General features: G+C 35.6%; 1 long non-coding RNA gene across 7 annotated transcripts in view; it reads left to right on the plus strand.

Moving 5' to 3' along the window:
- Nucleotides 1-24,546, plus strand: part of LOC145691106 (uncharacterized) — a 471,970-nt gene that overhangs the window by 80,787 nt on the left and 366,637 nt on the right. Inside the window, exon 1 of one of the 7 annotated variants that reach the window (XR_014132342.1) lies at nucleotides 12,340-12,387. The exons of 5 other annotated variants lie outside the window; for them this stretch is intronic. This is a non-coding gene — a long non-coding RNA (uncharacterized LOC145691106). One more of the 7 variants, XR_014132344.1, reaches the window with a different exon arrangement.

A 24,546-nucleotide genomic window follows, 5' to 3' on the forward strand; every position in this document is an offset into this window, starting at 1 on the left:
CTTTCCATTTGTGGTATTCACTCCAAATTTGGTATACGCAGGTATCTTAACGAGGGACATAAAAGGGGAGAGAGATATTTTGCAATCGTTTCCGGTTTGAAGTAGACACTGTTGTCGGGAGACAAAATGTATTGTTGTCTTGTATGGACATTTATCGTGAAAAAGATGCCCATTGTTTCTTTCAGACTCTTTTTGGGGAACACCGCCTCCTCAGAGCGCCCCTGGCGAGATCAAAATAATACGTATATAATACAATAACAAATAGAATGTTATCAGCAGTGCCCCCGGGGTAATACTCCACCCCCTCGAAAATTGCTTCCGATAGAGACACTGGTGATGCTCCATTTCCAATGCTACATATGTTTGATATTAAATACTTAAGTATCGTCTCGAAACTTTACACGAACATACTGCCTAGTTTCGAGACCATCTCAACAGTTAGCGTATAAATATATCCTTTCCGTCTATGTCTGTAATAACGAAAATATTTTGTTCACGCAATGCCAACAGAAATTATTTTCATAAAACAAAGCAACGTGATAAGAAAAAAAAACACAAGATAAAACAAGGTCGGCGGGGATTCGAACCCAGACTCGCTACTCAGAAACCGGACACTTTACCGCGGAGCTAACTTACTACGTTGAATCCTGCTTGTTCTATTCTCCTCAATATACCACATAAGAGGAAAAATTAAGGCAATTCAAAAATATGGCAATTTTGAATTCAAGATGGCGACTTCTCCACTGATTTGTTTCTTCACTTAAACTAAACTACGTCCTTAATAACATAGCGAAACCTGGCTTACCTACCAAGAGCACAACTTACAATTTTCATGGTTACAAATTTTTGAGCCGCCATTTTGAATCGAAGATGACGACTTTTCCAACATGTCGGAATTTTCCCCTCACATGCGCTGTACTCTACACACTTGAACGCAATTTCGTGATTCCACCATATCTACAAATTGTGTAGAATTAGACGCCCCCTTATAATATTCCTAGCACTTTCTTACACCGAACATGACTATTTTTTTCAAGTTTAAGGGCGGATTCGCAAACTACGCATCAGAATAAACATCACCTCGAAATTTCTACCTCCTAGATACAGCCATTACAAATTTTACATTTTTTCGATTTGCGCCGCGAAACGAAAACGAATTTTAATGCTCTTTTTTCTATCATAAACTATGTTCCTAGCTTCACTGCCTGACAAAATATGACGTTTCTATGGTGTGCGGAACTACTCTAAAAACCAGCATTTCAAAACGACGAAAAATTTCGACACTTCATTTACATGGAAAATGTCGCCTTTTTCGTGATATCGGAATTTTCCCATTACTCACATCCCATGACGAACAAGTATGCAAAATTTGGTGTTTGTATGTTTTGTGGAAGTACGCAAACAATTAAGTGTGTTTCCGATTATAGGGGTATATAATTCCACAGACGCGGGCCCGCTACGTACCAGTACTATGTGAGCAGTAGGTAGGAAGTCCAGAATCTAAGGAATTGAGTAGTGTAGGGGAACGACGTGAGCCTACTAGGCGGGAGACCTGGGTTCGATTCCCAACAAGTTTTTGTGTCACTTTTTCTTTCTTTGAAAGTTTATTTTTATAGCATTGGTGATTGAAAATAAGCTTGACTCTATCATATACGGCATTTCATTCCAACCGGACCCGCAACTAAAACTATTAAATCGAAAGGGGCACTTTCCCACGTATCTTATATATTATAAATATGTACGCTGCCGACGAGACAATTTTCAAGAGGGGCCCATTTGTGTGTGTGTATGAGCGTGTGTGTGCAGTGGAGTACGCAAAAATTTATTTCGGGAGGGGTCCAAACTCAATATCTGTGTATTTTATATTGAAATTCCTAAACTTGTCCCAAAAATTAGGCTACATTTACACAAAAGTTGGAATTTCGGGGGTGGTCCGGACCCCCAGGAACCACCCCCTGCGCAAGTCCCTGTATGTGTATGTATTTCCTTAAAATTAATATTTTATACTTTCCATTTGTGGTATTCACTCCAAATTTGGTATACGCAGGTATCTTAACGAGGGACATAAAAGGGGAGAGAGATATTTTGCAATCGTTTCCGGTTTGAAGTAGACACTGTTGTCGGGAGACAAAATGTATTGTTGTCTTGTATGGACACTATATCGTGAAAAAGATGCCCATTGTTTCTTTGAGACTCTTTTTGGGGAACACCGCCTCCTCAGAGCGCCCCTGGCGAGATCAAAATAATACGTATATAATACAATAACAAATAGAATGTTATCAGCAGTGCCCCCGGGGTAATACTCCACCCCCTCGAAAATTGCTTCCGATAGAGACACTGGTGATGCTCCATTTCCAATGCTACATATGTTTGATATTAAATACTTAAGTATCGTCTCGAAACTTTACACGAACATACTGCCTAGTTTCGAGACCATCTCAACAGTTAGCGTATAAATATATCCTTTCCGTCTATGTCTGTAATAACGAAAATATTTTGTTCACGCATTGCCAACAGAAATTATTTTCATAAAACAAAGCAACGTGATAAGAAAAAAAACGCAAGATAAAACAAGGTCGGCGGGGATTCGAACCCAGACCCGCTACTCAGAAACCGGACACTTTACCGCGGAGCTAACTTACTACGTTGAATCCTGCTTGTTCTATTCTCCTCAATATACCACATAAGAGGAAAAATTAAGGCAATTCAAAAATATGGCAATTTTGAATTCAAGATGGCGACTTCTCCACTGATTTGTTTCTTCACTTAAACTAAACTACGTCCTTAATAACATAGCGAAACCTGGCTTACCTACCAAGAGCACAACTTACAATTTTCATGGTTACAAATTTTTGAGCCGCCATTTTGAATCGAAGATGACGACTTTTCCAACATGTCGGAATTTTCCCCTCACATGCGCTGTACTCTACACACTTGAACGCAATTTCGTGATTCCACCATATCTACAAATTGTGTAGAATTAGACGCACTCTTATAATATTCCTAGCACTTTCTTACACCGAACATGACTATTTTTTTCAAGTTTAAGGGCGGATTCGCAAACTACGCATCAGAATAAACATCACCTCGAAATTTCTACCTCCTAGATACAGCCATTACAAATTTCACATTTTTTCGATTTGCGCCGCGAAACGAAAACGAATTTTAATGCTCTTTTTTCTATCATAAACTATGTTCCTAGCTTCACTGCCTGACAAAATATGACGTTTCTATGGTGTGCGGAACTACTCTAAAAACCAGCATTTCAAAACGACGAAAAATTTCGACACTTCATTTACATGGAAAATGTCGCCTTTTTCGTGATATCGGAATTTTCCCATTACTCACATCCCATGACGAACAAGTATGCAAAATTTGGTGTTTGTATGTTTTGTGGAAGTACGCAAACAATTAAGTGTGTTTCCGATTATAGAGGTATATAATTCTGAACTATCAGATTTTTTTGTGGGGGGAGGAAGAAATAAACGAAGAAAGAGAGAGAACGAAACACACTTAGACGCCCTCTGCCCGCACAAAGTTATACAGAAATCGGCCCCGGCGGCTGAAAGGTTTCAAAAGTTTTCAATTTTTCAAAACCGAGTAAGAACTAGACTCAGCTACAGTTCATTCGTCTCATTCAGCTGACACTTAGCATTGAGGATTTTTTGAAAGAATAATAGTTCATTGTTTCCATACTCACCTACTATATTATATCAAACAGGTGTTCGCCCTTAATAGGCCTAAAGTGTTCTAGATAATTTACTACACTTAACGATCTTCACTAGTCGTACTCCCACTTTAAAAAAAAAAAAAAAAAGTTAGTGACTAACTTAAAGACTGTGAAGAAAATAAAAAAAATAGACAGTGAGCCAGATAGTGTTTGTAAAATGCTATTAAAATATACAACTAACTATTTCCAAAACTTTTCTTATAGACCGGAAATTTCGGTTAAGATTTTTATGACGTCACAATTGTAGGACAACGAAATTTATATTCTAAAGATCTTCAAAACAATTTATTAGTTCATATATAGCGTTTAATAGATAATATCTAGCTTCATTGGAGGTAAATGAAGTCAAGTAGTTCTGGGTTTGATCAGAGGAAAGATGGTTGACCCGTTCCTACTCATCAGATGATGTTGGCATTGCGGCATCCATCCAGCATCGTGAGAACTACTGGGGAGATGCTTAAAAGAAAGCTAACTCCGATGTAGTAATCCGGCATTAACGACAAGGAGAGCAAATGAGTGACCACACAACACCAAAAATATTTGAGTGCCATAAGCTGTCTGGTGTATAGACCTATTCTCCTAAAAGCTTTGGGCCAGTTGCTCCGGTTTAGTTATTATTATTATTATTATTATTATTATTATTATTATTATTATTATTATTATTATTATTATTATTATTATTATTATTATTATTATTATTATTATCTTTAATTCCTTGCTCAAATTCAAAGAAAATGGGAGTAATCTTCCGAAGAGCCCTAAGAAGAATCTATAAATGGTCTAGATGGACACTGAACCTGCAAGAAAAACATATGTAGTTTCAGACACTATTTCTATAACGTTAGACATTATTAACACTCTAGGGAGGATTGCTTTTCCTCTAAACATAAAAGAAAATAGAAACGCATAGACAGAAAACTAGGAAAAGGTAATGGGGATTGGTACAACCTATTGCATGTTGATTTGTTTATTCCTTACTAATATTTTAGGTTGCACCACACGTTATAAGCAGAAGTACTCAGTGGTGCCCCCCCAAAAAAATACCATTCTTTTCTCCAAAATGTATCATTCTTCCCCAAATCTACCATTTTTCACCCAAATTTTATCATTTTGCTTTCTAAAATAACCTTTCCCCAAAGTTGACCATTTGCCAGTTTGATTGTACCATTTTCAATGAAGAATTATGTCTCCTCAAATAATGTCATGCACGCAACCTCTGTGCTAAAACTGGGGACACAGTGACTCAGTAATACAACATTTACCTCTGGTGCGTGGGATTCCTGGTTCAATCCCCGGCCAGGTAAGTTTTTGGTGGAAAGCATCGTGTCCATGAGTTTTCTCCGGTACTCCCGTTTCCTCCCACATTCTTATTCCACTAATTATTCCATCATCATTCATTTGCCTCAATTATTCGGTTCTCTTACCCTAACAGACATAATTGCGGGATGTTAAACTGAAAGATTTCATTTCATTTTATTTCTGTCCTAAAACCCGACTTTCAGTACCCCAGTTAGTGTCCATATAGAAGTCATGACGCTAAGGATATCAGTGAAAAATAAAGGGGCAAAAAATAAGACATTTACACCTATGAGTAACCAAAACTTTGTTTAACAAGTGCGTAATTCGTACAAGAACAACTTTTTTTTATAAAGGTGATTTTTAGCATGGGCGTTGTTAGCGGGGAGGTTGGGGGGACGCATCCCCCCAGATTTTAGGCAAATGTATAAAGAAACTAAGACGACTTTGTATATACAACTTTTGTCGGAAAGAGGATTTTGATTCATCCGATTCCCCTTCCCCAGATTTAAAAAGCTAACGGCGCCAGTGGAGTTAGGGTAGATGGTTATTATTTTCAACGACCTATAATAATAATAATAATAATAATAATAATAATAATAATAATAATAATAATAATAATAATAATAATAATAATAATAATAATAATAATAATAATAAAGATGATATTCATGTAGTCTTATTCATAAGAATAGGGCCGAAGTAATGTAACCGCGTGTATGAGTATCAATTGATTTGGTTAATTTGTGAGCTTTCGTGTGACTAAATGTTGTAAGAATTCTAGTTCAGTGTAACTGCAGCCTAAATCGTTAGCTGGCAATTGATCAAGATTGTATTTTATATTGTACTGCATACTATGCTACTACCTGATCAACTCACGCTCGGATAGTTGATAATCGTAAGTTACAATTAAGTGTAATACGTATTTTTTTTTTAAGTATACGAGTTGAGTGAATGTGTTCGACGAAATAGCACAGGGTAGAGTTGATTGATTCGGGTTTAACGTCCCTTTCAGCGCCGAGGCCATAATAGATGTGGACCTATAGTGTAACAAGACACCCGATTCACATAAGCTCACACCAAGGATCGAATCGAAGAGTGTACATTAACCATATGTTCATGAGGGAGCTCTCACAGGAGAGTTGGTTAGTTGACTCTTGTTTTCCTTCAATGATATCAATGAGTATCATGAAAGCCCCATCCAAGATAGGAAGTTAGTTTATCCGTGAAACATATGATGGGAAGATATACGCCCCAGAGTAGTGAATAGTGTTTGGATTGTACTGTATTAAATAAAAGAGCGATGGAGGGTAGTAAGTTTAATTGCCGAATAACTTCCTTTATATGCCATACAATACTATTTCTTTCCCCATTGTCTTCCTTAGAAATATAATAAAGAAAACAAGAAGAAAAGAGTTAAAAAGAAAAGAAAGGACACTACTTTTAAGAACAGCTACTGAGAACTACTCCATGCCCCCTCTAGGCGTAATATTTAGCATTTTAATCACACAGCGATGACTTGGTACCTCAGACATCAAGGCTAAAAAACCGACGGATAGTAAGAAACAAAGAGAAAAAGAAGCACCGGAATGTTAGAATTATTTTATTAACTGTCTCCGCCTCTTAAACTTTTTTTTTTATACTTCTTGTGTGATACGATCGGTCCGCCATTATACGTCTTTCGAGAAAGCCATAGCGCGAGAGGCCTGTAACTGCCTACTTTTCTTTTATATTGAATGCTTCAAATGCATATCGAAAACATACGACTATCTTTGTATCCAATAGTTACATTAAAGAAGGAGAGAGAACACTCAATGTATCGTGATAAATTAAAGTCAAAAGAATGAACTCAATAAAAAGAATAAAAAGAAAGAAGTGAGGGCAAAGACTAGAACAAAAGTGATCAATAGGCTGTTTAATCTATGCATTATTCGAAATTGTATATTGATTAAGCGAATAAATAAAAAATTACTTTGATCCCTTATACAAACACTTGCTCGTGATTTAGGGTGGAAAATTCAATTTATACGTAGGTATAAGCCAATTATAAATGATAATTTCATGCATTTATTAATATTAAATCTCTGGTTGGTATGCATCGGACGTAAAAAACGTAACAGAAAGTTCTGTGTTACGAAGGGATTTTAGTTAGTTCCTTTTATTTTATTTTTTAGTTAAAGCATACTGCTTTAAGACAACATTGTAGTAAATTCAGCGTTTTTATTGCAGTTTTAAAAAGTGCAACATTATAATAACACAGTACAACATCACAACATTATAATAATAGCACTTAAAAGGTTAACAATCTCGATCTTACTTTGAAGCAAAATGATCAGTAAAATCAGTTTGTGTTTAAGAATGAATGCATATTTAAGATATGGTGTCGATGTCTGAAATCGATTTTTAAAAATATTTCTACAATTCATAAATGACATACATTTACAGTATTTCTGTAAATCTGCATGTTTCGGATATATTTGAAAATTTGTACAATATTTACGTATCTTTGTGTATCGATTTGCATATTTGAAAGTTCTTCATTGCTGTAGACCTACAAGTCTTTATTTATTTATTTATCTAGGTACATCTATTAGAAATGCTATGTTTGTGTTCTTTTACTAATTGACCAAGGTTACCAGATACCTAACCCTATCTTTCGTCTTAATGTATCACCCGGATTAATACTAACTGTGCGATTGTTGCCCCAGATTTAATCTGAGAGAAACGTGTAGTTGGATCCCGCTTACGTTAAACTAAGAAAAAAATGAGTAGTTATTTCATCTTCATTTAAAACAGAGACAAATTATTTTTCTGCCCTCGTGTAACTTTTTTGAAGTAATAACACATGATTAATGACAAATTTGACTGTTTACAATGTGAGATTTGAACATGAAAATAAACACGTATTAATAAAACAAAACATACAGAAGCATTAAATATATATTAATAACACTAGTGTAATAATTTTATTAATATATATTTTGTGCTTCGTCAGTTTTGTTTTGTTAATAAATGTTGCATATTTCCAAAGCCATAATGAATAATATACAAGATGAAAATCAGAAGTTCAATAATACTGTGAAGAAGTACGGGGAAGGACAGGAGAGCCATGAAGGACCCCTACGGCCTCCCCCCCCACACACACAAGCTCCGTATCCAAAATCTGCTATAAAAGAGCACGTCGAGGGACGAAAGAGATCAGTTTCAGCTGATTATTCCTATCTTTCTCTTCGCGCTGCTCTGGGCGGGAGAGGCTCCCTAACTTTACATTTGCGCTGCCCTGGGTAAGAGGTTCCTCTGCTATTTCTGCGCTGCACTGGGCAGGAGACACCAATCCACCTCCACGCTGCTACAGGAAGGAGGATCCTTTCGTCTCCGCGCTGTACTGGGCAGGGGACACCATCCAACCTCCGCAATGCTACGGGCAGGAGGTTCCTAACTGTCAATCTCAAAGACCTTTGTGCTGCTGTAGGCAGGACGTTCAATCTGATAGAAAAAGACTGTTACTTAGAGGAAACTACTTATTTGTAGCATATTGTATATACAAAGAACTTTTGTAATAAAAGGGCGAGGGAGTTGAAATAACCCATGTACCGTTTTTACCATACATTACAATATTTACTCAGCCCGTGTGTCTGTTTGCCTGGGAGACAAAGAAAGAAAAAGAAAAAGAGGATCAAGAACTTGTTGACGGATCACCATCAATTTTGTCCAGAGGGTCAAAAGTTAGACATCGAGTTAATTGATGAAGATGATATTCAAACCGGAAATGGTACATTCCAACCCTTTTCTAGTTTTAACATTGTTCGCAGTAGACCAAAAACAGCAATAATTTGCTCGAAGCGGATTTCTACAATCCATTTAGCGTCCAAAAAATATGTTCTATCTCCATTCTAATCTATCTACTGAAATCAGAAGTGGTAGAAAAGTATTGCCACTTCCGGTTTCAATATTAATTGAGAAAATATTACGCCATGCAAACCATACTCCTTCACGTTGTGTACATGTGACACTATTTGTTTAAATGTTTTCGGATAATGCCGTGAAGATGCTATTTTTACTGACAACCGTATGTAGAAAGTAAATAATCCATTTTATCTTAGTTTGGTCGTTCTTGAGCGTGCTTTCTGTGCACGTAGTTCTGGATTCGATCTGGATTCTGTTTCTGCATCAGTGCGCCAGGTGCAAACTCCAGTAGTGATTTGGGGCCCATTTTAAACAATAGGTCCTGTCTCATGTAGCCTTGGTGCTGAGAAGGGATGTTAAGAGCCACTGGACGTTAAGGTACCAGTAAAAACAACTAAAAGATCAAGGCAATATTTAAATTTGAAGACAATAACTATCTAGAAAGATCGTTTCCCATTAAATGCTCTGTGACGTCACAGTTTGCTGCTCCCCTTGAAAGATGGTTTCCATTAAGTGTTTTGTGACGTCACAGTTTTCTGCTACCCTTGAAAGGTCGTTTCCAATTAAATGCTCTGTGACATCAAAGTTTGCTGCTTTCCTTGAAAGATCGTTTCGAATTAAATACTCTGTGACGTCACAGTTTTCTCTTACCCTCGACAGTAAACCACACGGAGAGGGAAAGGAGCTGGTAGATAACCAGACGTTGAGAAAAGACAGTATTGATATGCGAACAAAAACATCGATAGCATAGTCGGTTGTTTCCCAGGCATTTTACTTGCGGATCGATGACTACGCATACACTGCCAGGACTTGCTTATTCCATTCTCCTATCTCATGCCCTTCCCATCCCTTGCTCTAGTGTTTCTCTCTGCTTTTTACCTGACCGCGCTCTTATGCCATACATAAGGTAGTCGGGAATGACTTGCTTAGATTAAATAGAGCATATTGGAACAAAGTTGTAACAGTTTTGGAAACGTTACATTCAACTGAGGAATATGGCATGATAATGGTAACATTCTAACATCATAAAATTATCAGGCGCGTATATTTATCAATTACCAAAATGGATAGAAAAAATGTGATTTTCTTCATCTTTACCAGAGTTAAATGCGTACACCGTACCTATTACTGCTTGCATGTCTCTTCCCCTTGAATGTATTCTTTAACTCATTCCGTCTCATTTAACTGATTTAACCTATTATGGAATTATGAAAACCACACAGAGCCATGTCAGAACTATAGGGCGGTTGCGGCTGTAACTCCTAACACAATTTATCAATAATACCTCTTGTATTGACTTCATTACGGATCTCACGTTATCCTGTTGAAGAGGAGCACATTTCGTGAACAATTATGTACGTTTCGTCCATCCTTATGGAATTTATGACAAATTTTCTTTAGAATTTTGAATTTATCATTCCTTATAGTTTTTCCCATTTTATGTGGTCTCAAAAAACTACTGGCATAACCCTACTAAGGAATTATGCTGCTCAAAATTCTTTTGGAAAGGAAGGAATCAGCATGTTTCCATTGCGTCACCACTGTCTTCGTTTCACACATATAGTGATATACCCATCAACGATGCAGTTCAGAATATGGTCATCTTGACTTTTATATCTAACCAACAATCGTGGACAAATCGGATCCCTTCTCGCTCTATGCCGCGATGCTATTCAAACACTGATGTGAACCCTCTATAATCTGCTCTTCACACTCATGAGTCGACGATAAAATCACCGGGGTTTGAACCTTTCTTTACTAGAAATTTAATTGTCGTATACTTTTCCTGCAATGAAGACAATTTGACCCGCTCTTACGCAGATTAGATCAAATTCTTGCTTTTTAATGACCACCTAATACAGGTTGGTTGGTGATTTTGTACTATCACTTTTATGGCAATGTCTGCACGTTTTGTTTATACCTGTAAGGGTTGAGCTCTCCTAAAGTAAATTGCACCTAGGAATGCAAATCTTCTCATAAGAAGTAATTCAGGAAGTATTAGCATCTTATTTGTTTATGAACGAACTACATAAATCATGGATTCATATATAGATACGTAAAATAGGACAGCACAAATCGTTTTCTACTAAGACAATTTCCCTTTCGTGTTTGGGTCGCGCAAACAAACTTCGGACGTTTAGTGGCCGCTCTCGAGAGACAATAGTAAGGTATTAGTTTCGAGATATTTGTTATTTTTTTTTTTTTTTTTTTTTTACCTTGATGTATCTTACTTAAATATGGTGCAGGTCTAGTTCTGGCACATTACATTTTGAAAAATTTGCAGGTTAAATTCAATACTTTGCATGAAAAGACATGTTTATAAGGAAAAAATTTCTGCAGGTGACAGAATTAAATACAAAGTAATACAGCTATATTTTAGGTTTAAAAGTGTAGGGTTACTAGTGTAAAATCATTAGAAGTGTTTTATGATGGATAAATTAAGTGGGCGCATATGAAAGATGGCTCTATTAGATGCTATTTTCCACCAACGCATATTTCTGCACAGTGTACAGAAACAGTTAATTTATGTTCACATGTAGAGTGTTATCAGTACGAAATTATCACAAGTGATATTGAAAGTCGTTTTGTTGCCAAAAACACTTCTATCGACTATCTTTGCTTGCGCGCATACTCACCATCGCTGACGCGTCTACTACCTTAGGACGCACCCCCTCGCGGACACAGCAGCTTCGCCCTGTCCTGACTTAGTTAGATAGCATTCGTGCTTTTAGTGGCCACCTAGCACATGCTGGTTTGTTTTTGCACTGTAATTTTATGCTACATAATCCGGTAGCCGTATTTATACGCAAATCGTAAAAGAATTGTAATTTTCAACAATTACTTTTGGTGGCTCCCTTGAATTTTATCTATGCAAAGTGAGATATTTTCATGTCGCCCAGTGGAAACCTTTTAGAGGACAATAAGAAGGAAATTAGTGAAAGAATTATAATTTTTCAACAATTTTTTGTAGTGGTGCATCAAAAGTAAACCTGTACGCCGAATTTAACATACTATCTAAGATAGCAAGCCATGAAATTTCTGAATCCTTCAGGTTCAATTGTCTAGCCTTTGCCGAAGAATGAAAATAAAAATTTTCACAGATTTAAAACATGATGGAAGATTAGACTGATTTGGTAGGATATCTTCCAACACAATGTAAAAATAATCTCTATCCACCATGTTCATTGCAACATCCCAAATTGGTTGCACGTTTTAATTTCTTAATTTATTCTTTATTATATCTATTCATAATTATTTTTGTTCTTATTCTTTTGTGTATTTTTTTCATAATCGTGAAAACAGTGGATAAACTTGTATATATCGTATATACAGGTTTCGAATGCTTGCTTAATAAAAAAAGAAAGAAGAAAAAGAACTTTGCATAAATCTCGAACCCAAAAGTTAATCTTGTATTATAGAACAGTCCCAGAGTAGGAGTAATAAGGTCTGCTTCAGTGAGTATTTATGCATTTATTTATTCGTCAAGAAATGTATTTATTTTACTGCAGGAGCAAAAGTGAAAATATGTCTTATGTGTAAAGTATGAATTATAGGATATAAATAACAACATGGATTTAATGTTTTTCGTATGCAAATAGTAAGTTTTTGATTACAAGAAGATATGTCAGAATAGTCATGATTGGCTAATGCATGTTTAAACTTGTTGTCTCATGTAAATGTATGAAATGAATACGTGAATTTGATTGGATTAGTATTACTGTTAAACTACTCAAACTTATACATATATTTCATATACACGATAAATTCACGGAGCAAGAGTCATTCGAATTAAAAATGTTAAGAGATCCGATTCTGGTTCAATTCCCAATGGGAGTTTATGTGCATTCGACTTCCAAGTGAAACTGCAGCTCAACGTCTCATATACCTTCGGTACTAAAGAAAAGTTAAACATTAAATCAACCCTATTTTCTATAGGACGTTGGACTCATTACTTAACACATGGTTTGGAGAGAGTATGTTAAGGGCTCGACTAAGTAATTATTCACGATTAAGATTCATAATCTCTCTGTAAGTTACCCTTTTGCAAAAAGATTTGTACTGAGCGACGTGACTAATTTAGTACAGATGAACTTAAAGGGGACGTACAGACATAGTTACACATACACTATATATATATATATATATTTAATATATGAAAAAATTCATAAGAAGTTTTACAATCATATTCAATTAGCTACTTTCCATTTGAGGGATTTTGAGTTCTGGGAGATACCACAAACATGGCTACAAATACACCTTTATTTTTCAAAAGCTGTCACGTAATGACTTAAAAATATGTATTCTATTAGCGACTGGGGATGCATGCGTGAGAGGATGTACTCCCAATGTGAAGTATATGGAGCTAGGCGAGTAGCTAAGAGGGTTAGGGTACCGAAGGCACTTGAATAGCCTATTCAAAATCTTGGTTATTGCCTCCTTAAAGATATTATTAAATTCACTGAGACCTTGAGTAAAACGTATGATGAACTTATAGTCATCAATTGAGTTCGGATCGATATACACTTAACCCTTTAAATTTTGGAGTTTTTGAGGCATTTTGTAGACTTTCACTCAATCAGCTATTGCGTCAAGACTATTTATCGTAGGATTATGGTTCATACCTCGTTTTATTCGGAATAAAGCAATGTTTCCAACTTTCAAATTTCCCTATTATGATTCTAAGGCGGAAATCCCCGCCCAAAGTGGGAGAAAAAGGGATTTTAAAAAATGTGACCGTTTATCGCGAATTTCTCTCCTCAGGTAGACGACAGGAACATGCGAATGGTACCAAAAAACTTTGCTTCATTGTGAAGAGAACGATTTACGAAGAATGGTCCGAGGAAAAATAGTTTCGATGTCCTAGTCGATTTACCAATTTTCCCTGGATAATACATTTTCACTCAATTTTTATTCAATTAGCTTCAGCATAAAGACTATTCATTGCATACATTGTATTCATTGTATAAAACGGAATTAATACAAAGAACTCCGATTTTATTTATGTTAAAACACTGATTGGTCTTCCAACTTAAACGCATATTTACTGAATTTCTATGTTCCAATAACACTGGTCGGCATAAAAATCCTCCCACGAGGGTGAAAGGGTGTACCGGATAGATTTCGAGACGCTGATTACGAATATCTCATCGAGAAATTTCCAGCACTTTTTTTTTTTTTTTTTTGCTGGGTACTGTTTTCATCATTGACAGAAAAATCGTATTTTTTTTTTTGTATTTAATATGTGTTTTACGTGTTTGGAGTGCATAATTCTGAATTTTTATCTTAATCCAAGAACTGTTACTAGGCTTTATCCCAGGAACATTCTTTTCTCTAGCGCACGACCCCCGGAAACGTACCCCCTTCCCTTGGGTTGCAAAGATTTATTGTCGTTCCACACTGCATACACTAAAACCTAGGCGTTATTGACGGAGAAAGGTTTCGTAATCAACTTCCGATCATTCGTCGGCTTCCTTTTGTCTACACGACAGACAGATTGGTGAAAAAAGGCGCCAAGACATACACCACGTTGTCGCGTGAAACAAATATTTCAGTTTCGAGTTGATCTTCGTGTTAGAAGGTGGTGTTACACTGTGTCTGTGTATACCGTAGGTGAAAAATATTTTTGCGTGAAATATTGACGTTTGTGTTAAACGAACATGCCGAGAACTTGCAACAATTCGACAAATTCATTCTGCTACTTATGTGGGGAAGTGATTATCAAGGGACAAAGTATGCCATTGGCACCGTTCCTGAAGAAAGCCTACCATCTGTACTTCGGGTGTAAAATCGGCGACCAGGATCGCGTTTGGGCTCCGAAACAAAGCTGTAACTCGTGTGCGCGTACTCTCAGGATGGTTGAAAGGTACGCATAAATCGATGCCGTTCGCCGTACCTATGGTTTGGCGCGAGCCCCGTGATCATGTTTCAGACTGTTACTTCTGCCTGACTAATATAAAAAGTTTCTCAAAAAATATGAAGCATAAAATACAGTATCCTAACTAGGATTCCGCGAGGAGACCTGTGAAACATGATGTTTGTCTGGCTGTACCCTCACCACCAGACTCATACACCCTGTGCAGTGTTTCATCCGATGAAGAACCTGTTGCTTGTGAGGACGTTGCACAATCTTTGAGTACACAGTCAGATCCCAATTACGCTCCAGTGCCTGACACTAATGAACCACATGTGATAAGTCAGAAAGAGTTGAATGATCTGATCAGAGACTTAATCCTTCCCAAGTCTAAGGCCCTGTTGCTTGCATCACGACTTCAACAAAGGAATATACTAAACCAAGATGTGAATATATTGATATATAGGAAAAGAGAGGTGACCTTAGTTCCTAATTTTACAAAGGATGGTGATTTGGTGTATTGCAGTGACATTCTATCGCTTATGGGACAACTGAAGTTGAACTACAGCACCGAAGATTGGAGGCTATTCGTAGATTCCTCTAGGATAAGTCTCAAGATAGTGTTACTACACAATGGCAATGAAAAGCCAGCCATTCCTATTGCTGATGCTGTACATATGAAAGAAACATACGAGAACATGCGAAACCTATTGCAGAAAATAAAGTACGAACAGTTCCAGTGGTCTGTATGCGCTGACCTTAAGGTTATTGCCATCCTCACCGGTTTGCAAGGAGGTTACACAAAGCACTGCTGCTTCCTGTGTCATTGGGATAGTCGAGCCAAAGATCAGTACACCATCACAAAATGTCCGACAAGGAAGCAACTGGTCCCAGGGGAGATGAACGTGGCTAATGAACGTCTTGTGGATCCGGAGAAAATATTCTTACCACCCCTTCATATCAAATTAGGGCTCATGAAGGTCTTCGTCAAGGCCCTGAATCGGGATAATGAAGCATTTAATCATCTCGGAAAACTATTCTCAAGACTCAGCGAGGCCAAGGTGAAAGAAGGTATTTTTACGGGACCTCGAATCAGATATGTTTCTGAGGATACTACATTTTCTTCTAAGCTTAATGAAGTGGAAAGTGAGGCTTGAAAGGCCTTTCGAGAAGTGTGCAGTAACTTTCTAGGGAATCATAAGTCACCTAATTACAAATACATTGTGGGCAGGTTAATTACTTCATTTCGTAACATGGGTTGTAATATGTCCCTAAAGTTACACTTCCTGCATTGCCACTTGGACTTCTTCTTCCCTGAAATGTACAGCTTGGGGAAGGTCTCTGACGAACACGGGGAAAGGTTTCAAGAGCAAATAGCTGCCATGAAGAGGCGCTACAGTGGTAAATGGAGTGTGAATATGTTGGCAGACTTCTGATGTAATGTGACACGCGAGACACCCTGTAGTAATTACAAGAGGAGTAGGAAAACCAAGTGACACGGAAGTGTTAAACTTTAACTTTTTATGCAATTTTATCGCATAATTTATATTGATGTTTAAATTATAACGTGCAAATTATTATGGGTGGAGAATAGCATCTTTGGGCGGATATGAAACACCCCCCTCCTCCCTGAAAACTGGTACGTCCTGGAGAAAAAAGGGTTACAGATTCGAACTCAGGAGCTCGAAATCTAGAGGAATCACCTATTTTCGTTCGTGGGAGCGAAAAAACGTTTCATTTTACCGACCAGTGTAATCGACTACACATTTTTCGAATATTTTCTGGTAATTTTTTTGTCTTATTTTTATGCATAGAAGATGTTCTTACTGTCTGGCAACGTGTCAATGATGAAATGTCAGTTATTGTTTGTTCCTTTAAGTATTTGATTTACATCTTATATAAATTTTAGACTCGAAGTTTGTGGAATAGATAATTGTTTCTACCTTTCGCATAAACCCCTTGAAACTGTCCCTGTATGAATTTGGTTGTTGTTGATCGGAACAGTTTCAATATCTTGGAGAGTTCTGTACCACATTCTTTCAAATATGTTATTCGTTAGTAGTACTTGTAATTGCAAGGTAAATGCATCTGTTTTATAATTTTAGGAGTAAAAGCTTTCTTAGAAGAATTCTTTTTTACATTTTGTAGGATACCTTGGCCCATGGGCACTTAAGCCTATACCAAATTTTCTGCACAAACTTTCAACTTTCCAAAAATATGAGAAACCGGGTACTACATCCTGCCAAAAAAAAGGGGGAAAAAGAAAATGTCTTGACTTTGGGTGTATGTTGTGCTTGTTTAAGAAAGTCTTTACATAATGCATTTTCCCTATCAATCGATAAAGTTTCTCCGCCAATAACCCACTACTTGAAAGGGAATAATTTGGAAAACTTTTCTTTTGGCACTGTCATCTCAAATACGATATACATAACAGAATAATTTTGTCACCTGACTCCAGACATTGAAGAAAAATGTTTCTACTGTTAAGATGAGTCATGTCCGACAGCAAATAGGTAACAAATCTTGTTAGGACTGAGCATAATAATTCATGCACGCTTTCCCTTGTTACATAATCCTGGAAATTCAACGAACATATTTTAATTGATAAAGAACTAATTTAAACTTCTAATCTAGGTCATAGAGTGACTAACTATGAACTCAAATTTCTTCTCCGCAGGAACCAACTTTAGTGAATGAAATTTAAAAAATGCGCAAGCGTAATAATTCTATGAATTATGCATTTATATGCAGTGATAGTAGATATATGCACTATAAAACAAGTTATTTCATCTGCAAATTAGAATAAGCTGTAATACAGCATATCGATATTACATGAGAAAAATAACATGTAAATACACTACAGTCCCATTTAACCGAATTTCCGGGTTAACTGAATCACTAAAACAAGCCTTTACTCTTGCTTCGTGAAAAAAAAGCTACTAAGAAGCGTTTGTGTAATATTAAGCACAAGAAAATATTTTTTCACTGGCTGAATTAAACTTAATTGTTTCAATCGTATGGTTTTACTTTAGCAATGTTCTGTTCTAATCTTCAGTTTTTAAGACATCATATGATACCAACAATGTCTTTTTGCGCTGAAAATGTATCAAATATACAGTATTGCGCTTCAAAAAGTTTTGTTCTGGTTTAACCGAGTTTTCGTTTAACCGAAGCACCATCGGTTCCATCAAATTCAGTTAAACGGGGCTCTAGTATATGCAAAAATTCGAAATTTCATCATCAGTCATGGCCGCGCTTTATGACATTGTTCCTTGCTTCATTACCAATCCTAACAATGTTTTTTGACAGTACCGTCAATTTTACCCAATAAAGTAAAATTTGAAAGGCATTATGTGACAATTAAGAAAAATAAGTTATAGTTCCATTTGTGGTGACCAACTTTAACTTCAGGTGTACCAAATGGATGTAAAGTCATATCATGCAGTGAAAATCTTTAACAAATAAGATTTAGAGGTAATTATAAAAGAATTTTAATGTCTTAATTCCGTAATAGATGCTCACTATTATTCTGGAATATATTTATTACTCTGTACTTAGTACACTTCATTTTCTCCTTTTAAATATGTAGGTTGAATATAAAATCAGTAAAATCCGTGCTAAGTGCCAAAAATGGAAAATTTCGGTTTAATGTCAAAATGTGGCCTATGTGCCTAACACTACTCAGTGAAAAACTGGCTTTCTAGTATTCACTGTGGAAGTAGTTCAATAATCCACAGAAGAATATCCGTGCCTATATGTTCCATCAGTTCTGAAGTAACATCTGGGCTGTTTACTCAATATTTTCGTTTTGGCACTTAGCACGGATTTTATATTGTCTACATATGTTCTTAGAAATTTTAAAAATTGATGTCCTCAAACTCAACGTGTCTTTTGTTTTTAGTTTAACGTCTCTAAGGAAGACAGTGATAATGGAGTGGATGATAATGGTGGAATGAAAAAGTGGAAGAACCCGAGAAATTCACACGTAGGGTGTTTGTATTGAACCCACCACAAAGCCCACATGGTGAGATCTTGAATATAATCAGGGACTCCATGCACCAGATGTAAGCACTCTACCACTAAGCCACCGCGGCCCCCAAAGCGATTTCAGTATACTATTTAACATATCCTCAAGTCAATAAGAAGATATAGCGTATAATTTTGTATAGATAATTAAATATAAAGATGTGAATGTTGTAGGTTGATTTCCTGAACCTGAACCTGGAAAGAACTTAACCATTAATCTAAAATAACTCCGTAGTTTTAAAAGATTTAATTAAAGAAACGTTTTATTAGCTTATTATCAGCGGCGCAAATCTGTCTTGAACATTGAGGGGACGGGTAAGATCGTTCCCATGTTTTTTTAAGCGATGTCCAAAATATTTAGGAAGTTGAAAAACAATGTTGTGGATTACCAGGGACCAGATTGTCTTCAACGTTGGGAGGTGGGTAGATTTGAGGCTTATTCTGGGGAGACAACAATTTCATCTCATGTTCCTTTATGACAATCGGACAAAAAACTTCACATTTCTCCCCAGAAACAAATTTCAAATCGGATTATTGGGGGAACAGTCCCCCAGTTCCAAGATTGGAGGGGACCATGTTCCCCTCATTATCCCGGGATTTGCGCTAGTGTTTATTATACATTTGATTAATTACAAAAAGCATTGACTATATAAGTTCTGTACACATACATAAGTACGTATGTTGGGAAGTTCAGAAAGGCAGTAATGCACTGATCTACTTTATGGCATATGAACTGGGCGAAGGGAGCATGTGCGAAATTGAATATTCTTCGATAATATTGGCATATGTCTTTATGTGATTTATAACTAACCTGGTGTATGTAATTTTCTATGTTGATAACTGCATATTAATATTGGTTGAAACATGAATTAGCCTAATATACGGAGTACATTTATTGAACATTAAATTATCATCTGAAGTTACTTTATTTTCCCTCCAGATGATATTAATTATTCTAGGTGCCGTTATTAATGGAGTTTTCTATCATATAACGCATCTGCAATATTTAAAATAAAATCTAATCTTATAATAAGGAATAATAATAATAATAATAATAATAATAATAATAATAATAATAATAATAATAATAATAATAGCAAAGCTTAACATAGACATCTCTTTGATTTGTTACACATCCGTCTTAAAATTTTTAATCAAATCAAGTTCGTTATATATATATATGAGTTAGTTTCACCCGGAAGTTTCAATTTCATGTTTAAGTATAAAATACTAAAATCCTGCGACAAACATGTTTCATCTTGAAATTTTAAATTATTCGTGCATTTAATATTTAAAATAATCTGTCCTCTTATTAACCATATCCTAAGTTGAAATTTTATTTATATGTACGTTTAAGTGTTATTTAAAATATTCATACCTTCAATATTGTTTCGCTTTGGAATACTTAAACTTAATTTTAAATAATTCATGTGATCAGCTTTACCGCCTTGAAATTTGAGTTATGGGTAAATTTAAATATGAGTTGAAGTAATATACCTCGTTAGGTTTGTTTCATTCTAAAATTTTGAGTTAATGCATAATTTTAAGCTAAAATAATATACCACGTTAAACTTATGCCACCCTAAAAGTGTTGAGCTTCGTTACTAGATGTACTGAATTTAAATATAAGTTAACATAATCTTTCCTGTCAACCTTTCTCCACCCTCGAACTTTTTAAGTTAATGCGTAAATTCAAGTGAAAATAATCTTCGCTGTCTAGTTGTGTTTGCCACATGTAGGGAGAGAGTGTGGCGGACGAACGGCTAGCCTCTTGATGAAGATAGCGGGCATTCCATGCATATGTAAACACACACGCGCCTAATAAACTAAAGGACAGTCTTTTCGAAAGAATGCCTGGCAACGCAGGTAAAGAGAAAAGAACAAAACAAAAACCACCAACGAATGAATGCATTGACAAGCCAAGGGTCCAAGCAGTTAATTGTTGAGATAACCTTGGGCCCTCGCAGACCATCAATCCTGCTACATCACCTCACTTCAGCACCGTTCTTCTCTCGTTTTTTATTTCTCCTGTTCTTTTTCAATATTTGGCCTTATCTTCAAACACTCTTTACCCCTTTGAATCCCTAGACTTTTTTCCGTCTCTCTTCTACCGTACGTTCGTCCATTCTATACTTTAACAGCCAGACGAAAAGAATAAGAGAAAAAGAGAAAAGAGAATCACCTTATTCCAGTCAGGCATAAACTGAGTGACTGACTGACGGACTAACTTACTAACGTGGAGTCTTCTTCCACCTTCTACAATGCTTATCTTTTCAACCAGTTTACCTATACTAACTACTCTCTTTGTTCAGCGTTGCCTACTATATGAAAGGAATTATTTTGCAAACATTCTCCCTTTCATAATTGACAATGTTATCAGTTTAATATATATAATAGTATTTAAATAAGGGCAATATTTGGTAATATTGTATTGTCAGCCATATGTTTATTTGGGCTAAGATCGGCATCTAAATACCCTGACAACGATTTCACTTTGCGAAGAACATCTGGCTAACGCAAATTAAGTTTTCCACATAGCTGGCCAATCTTGGCTTAAGGTGACCATGTCTAGCTACGTTTTATATGTATACGTTTTTTTACTTTTTTTTCTTTTTTTGTCAAGTTGTCGAAACCTTTCCATAAAAGGCACTTAACGGCACTTACTTATAAAGGCATTGCAATGTTTCATATAGTACTGCTATAAATTCAATGTAATGAACACACTGAAGATTGGTATATTGATAAGTGATAACATATTTGTGCAGAATACTAATATAATGTAATCATTGTTCCATAAGCAATATGTTTCTTACAGTTTGGCATTGGTGTCGTAACTTGCAATGCAACAAAAGTTGGTCATTTGTTTTATTTATATGAGTTTAACACCCCTTTCCAAGAACTAGGCTTTGTGAAATGCAGACCTACACTTTAAGTTGGATTACATATAATTCCACCGCGATTCAAGCTAGAAGCTCTTGCTACAAAGGTCAAGATTTAATTTTTCAACCATAAACGAGCTTAGTGCAAAGAAGTTAATCGTATACATTTTCATTAACGAATGAGTTTTAAGTATTTGAGAATCTGTCATTTCTGTAACAACATCTAATCAGAGCACTATTCAAGTAATGTTCTCCTTCGTGTGTTCGTTGTCTTATTAGTATCTAAAATTGTTTTCAAAAATTAAGTACAACTTCAGTTTGCTACTTTCAGAATCATGTCTTTCACAGTTAGCAAATCTAATTTTTCATTGATTAGCACCATTGAGTAGGCCACAAATGTTCAATTCAGGTACCGAAAATTCTTTATTTCGTTTGAGTTTCTTTTTCAGAAATTTTATTATTCATATGAGTGGAAATATTTCTCGAAATTTCGAATATAAACATTACTTCTATTATTATCAATAATAATAATAATAATAATAATAATAATAATAATAATAATAAGTAATATTGTATTTTATTGCTACTTTTGATTGGGTGAATCTCTAGGCATCAATGCATAGATATAATGCAAAATTGATGTAGGTTATTTATTGCAATCACAAAGTTGCAAATCAGTAATACAATAGTAGTAATGTACTAATATAACGTCCATGTGAGGGGGAAAGAGGGGATCGCCTCTCTTTGGCATCAGTATTTCTTCCAGGGATACTTCCGGCCTGATTTGGCTGACTGTGTCTCTCTGGAGCCAAGATGAATTAAATTGCAACTACGTGTCAATTAGTACAGTGCAAATAGTCTCAGTCAGTCTTGTCACATTGTGGTTTTTTGCTCCAGACAAAATTGTCTTGGCCTGCTTGGCATTCCAAAATACGTATTTTAGTGAGAAAATATCTCATACTCTATTTTATAGAACTTATTTATGTAAATTCTATAAAAATAGGTAGAATAGTAATATAATAGAATTAATAATAATAGAATCTATTATTCCTATATTTAAGCTCTGATAATTTCAGCTATAATAGTAGTAAAAACTGTGAGGAGGGAAATCATTATTAACGTAGGTTTTAGATCCAGATGTAAAGCTATTTTGTACTGCAAACAATTAACAATAAAGCAAAATAATATATTTTAAGAGAAACTAAGCCAGAACCTATACTTAAAGATATCAACAGAGCATTTAACTGATGGATCGGATAAAGAAACCTGTACCAGCTCACAGTTATTCAGGAAGCTCATCCGTGGTTCACAACTCAGGATCTTGCTTCCGGTTTTGAAGTGAGAACACTGTTGTTCGCTTGTTTACATACCAATACCATGAATCTATTATTCATTTTATAGGTAGTTATCTTGAATCAAGTAGCTTAGGGACTACGTTGGAATTGGAAACATTGTCAGGTACTTGGAGAAAACTTTTTTTTTTTTTTAAAAATTAATAAAGAAGAGGAACCTTTTCCATTCGTACGTCGAAATCTCCTTGTGATCTTCCCTTATTCCGTGGACAAATTTTGTAATATATTTTTTTTTTCTTTGTTTTGTGTTAGTTGCATACAGAAAATTCTTTCATTGCTTTTTTTATTTTTGCCCTTACTGTTCTTACTTTGTTTCTTTTAGGTAAATCAACCATCCCCTTTCTCAACCCCATCTTCTGTTCTATTTGAAAAATCACACGTTCACGTTTGGTTAAAATGCTTGTGACATCTTCTGAGTGAATTCTTCTGTTTTGTTTACTAATGAACCATTTGAACATGGTTTTTGTAATGCCTTTGATGTTTACGTTTATCTCTCCCTCTCTCTCTCTCTCTCTCTCAATCTCTCCTCTAAGTTTCAGCTAAGCTTCGAAAAAAAATAAAGAAAAAACGCTTGAAGACGAGAGCAATGTTGCCAGAAATTTCGTAACACTGAATAATGAAACAAGAAATCAAAGCAGTAACTATGTTACAAAATGAAAAGCATTGGAAAGTTCCACTATTTTTTCCTAATTATATTTGAAACTTTTCAGTTATTTGTATTCCCAACATTTTGTTTGTAATTGGATGGAATTAAAGGACTTCCAAAGTTAAATATTTATCATTGTTTATCAAGAATTTGTATTTGCAGTAAACATAACAGTTTCTTAAACATGTTACATTGTTTCTACTTTATTTCAAGTGTCAAACTATTTCGAACTCGTTAATGGCTATTCCTATGCTATCTAACAAGTTGTAAAAGATTGTTAAAATATTACCATACTAAATGAAAGCTACAAACATGCAATTATGTTACACTGAATTAATGTTACAGGACTGGGATTGCAGTGGGTACTTAGTAGAATACAGTTAAAAGAGAATAAGATATCCAGGAACCTACGGTGACATACTTCACGTTTGCCAGCAATACTCAGACGGGAATTCGAGCAGAAGATAATTTTATAAAAATTGAGCTTTACAAAATTGGTATCTTCAATTTATTGTTCTATACTTATGCCCTTTAGACCGAAAAAGACCGATGATTAATGAAAGTAACGTTTTTAAAGGAACTAATTAAAAGAAAATGAAGGGAGAAGCGCGAGAACTCCGAGAAAACTCGCGGAAATGGTGTTGTTCAACAGAAACCCACTTGGCCTAGGATCGAATCAGAGACCTCTCCCACCAGAGTTGAGAGTTATATAAATGAGCCATAGTGTTTTTTCAAATAGGGCTTATTTTTTTACTGATATCGATAAAACTAAGAACATTTTCTAGAAAGTGGCCAGTATATTGATTGATTTGCACTTACGCCCTATGTCAGTAGCAGGGATGAGACTATTGCTTATTTAT

This window comes from Thermobia domestica, chromosome 1 (genome assembly GCF_964235325.1).
Source record: "Thermobia domestica chromosome 1, izTheDome1.hap1.1, whole genome shotgun sequence".
Classification (NCBI taxonomy): domain Eukaryota; kingdom Metazoa; phylum Arthropoda; class Insecta; order Zygentoma; family Lepismatidae; genus Thermobia; species Thermobia domestica.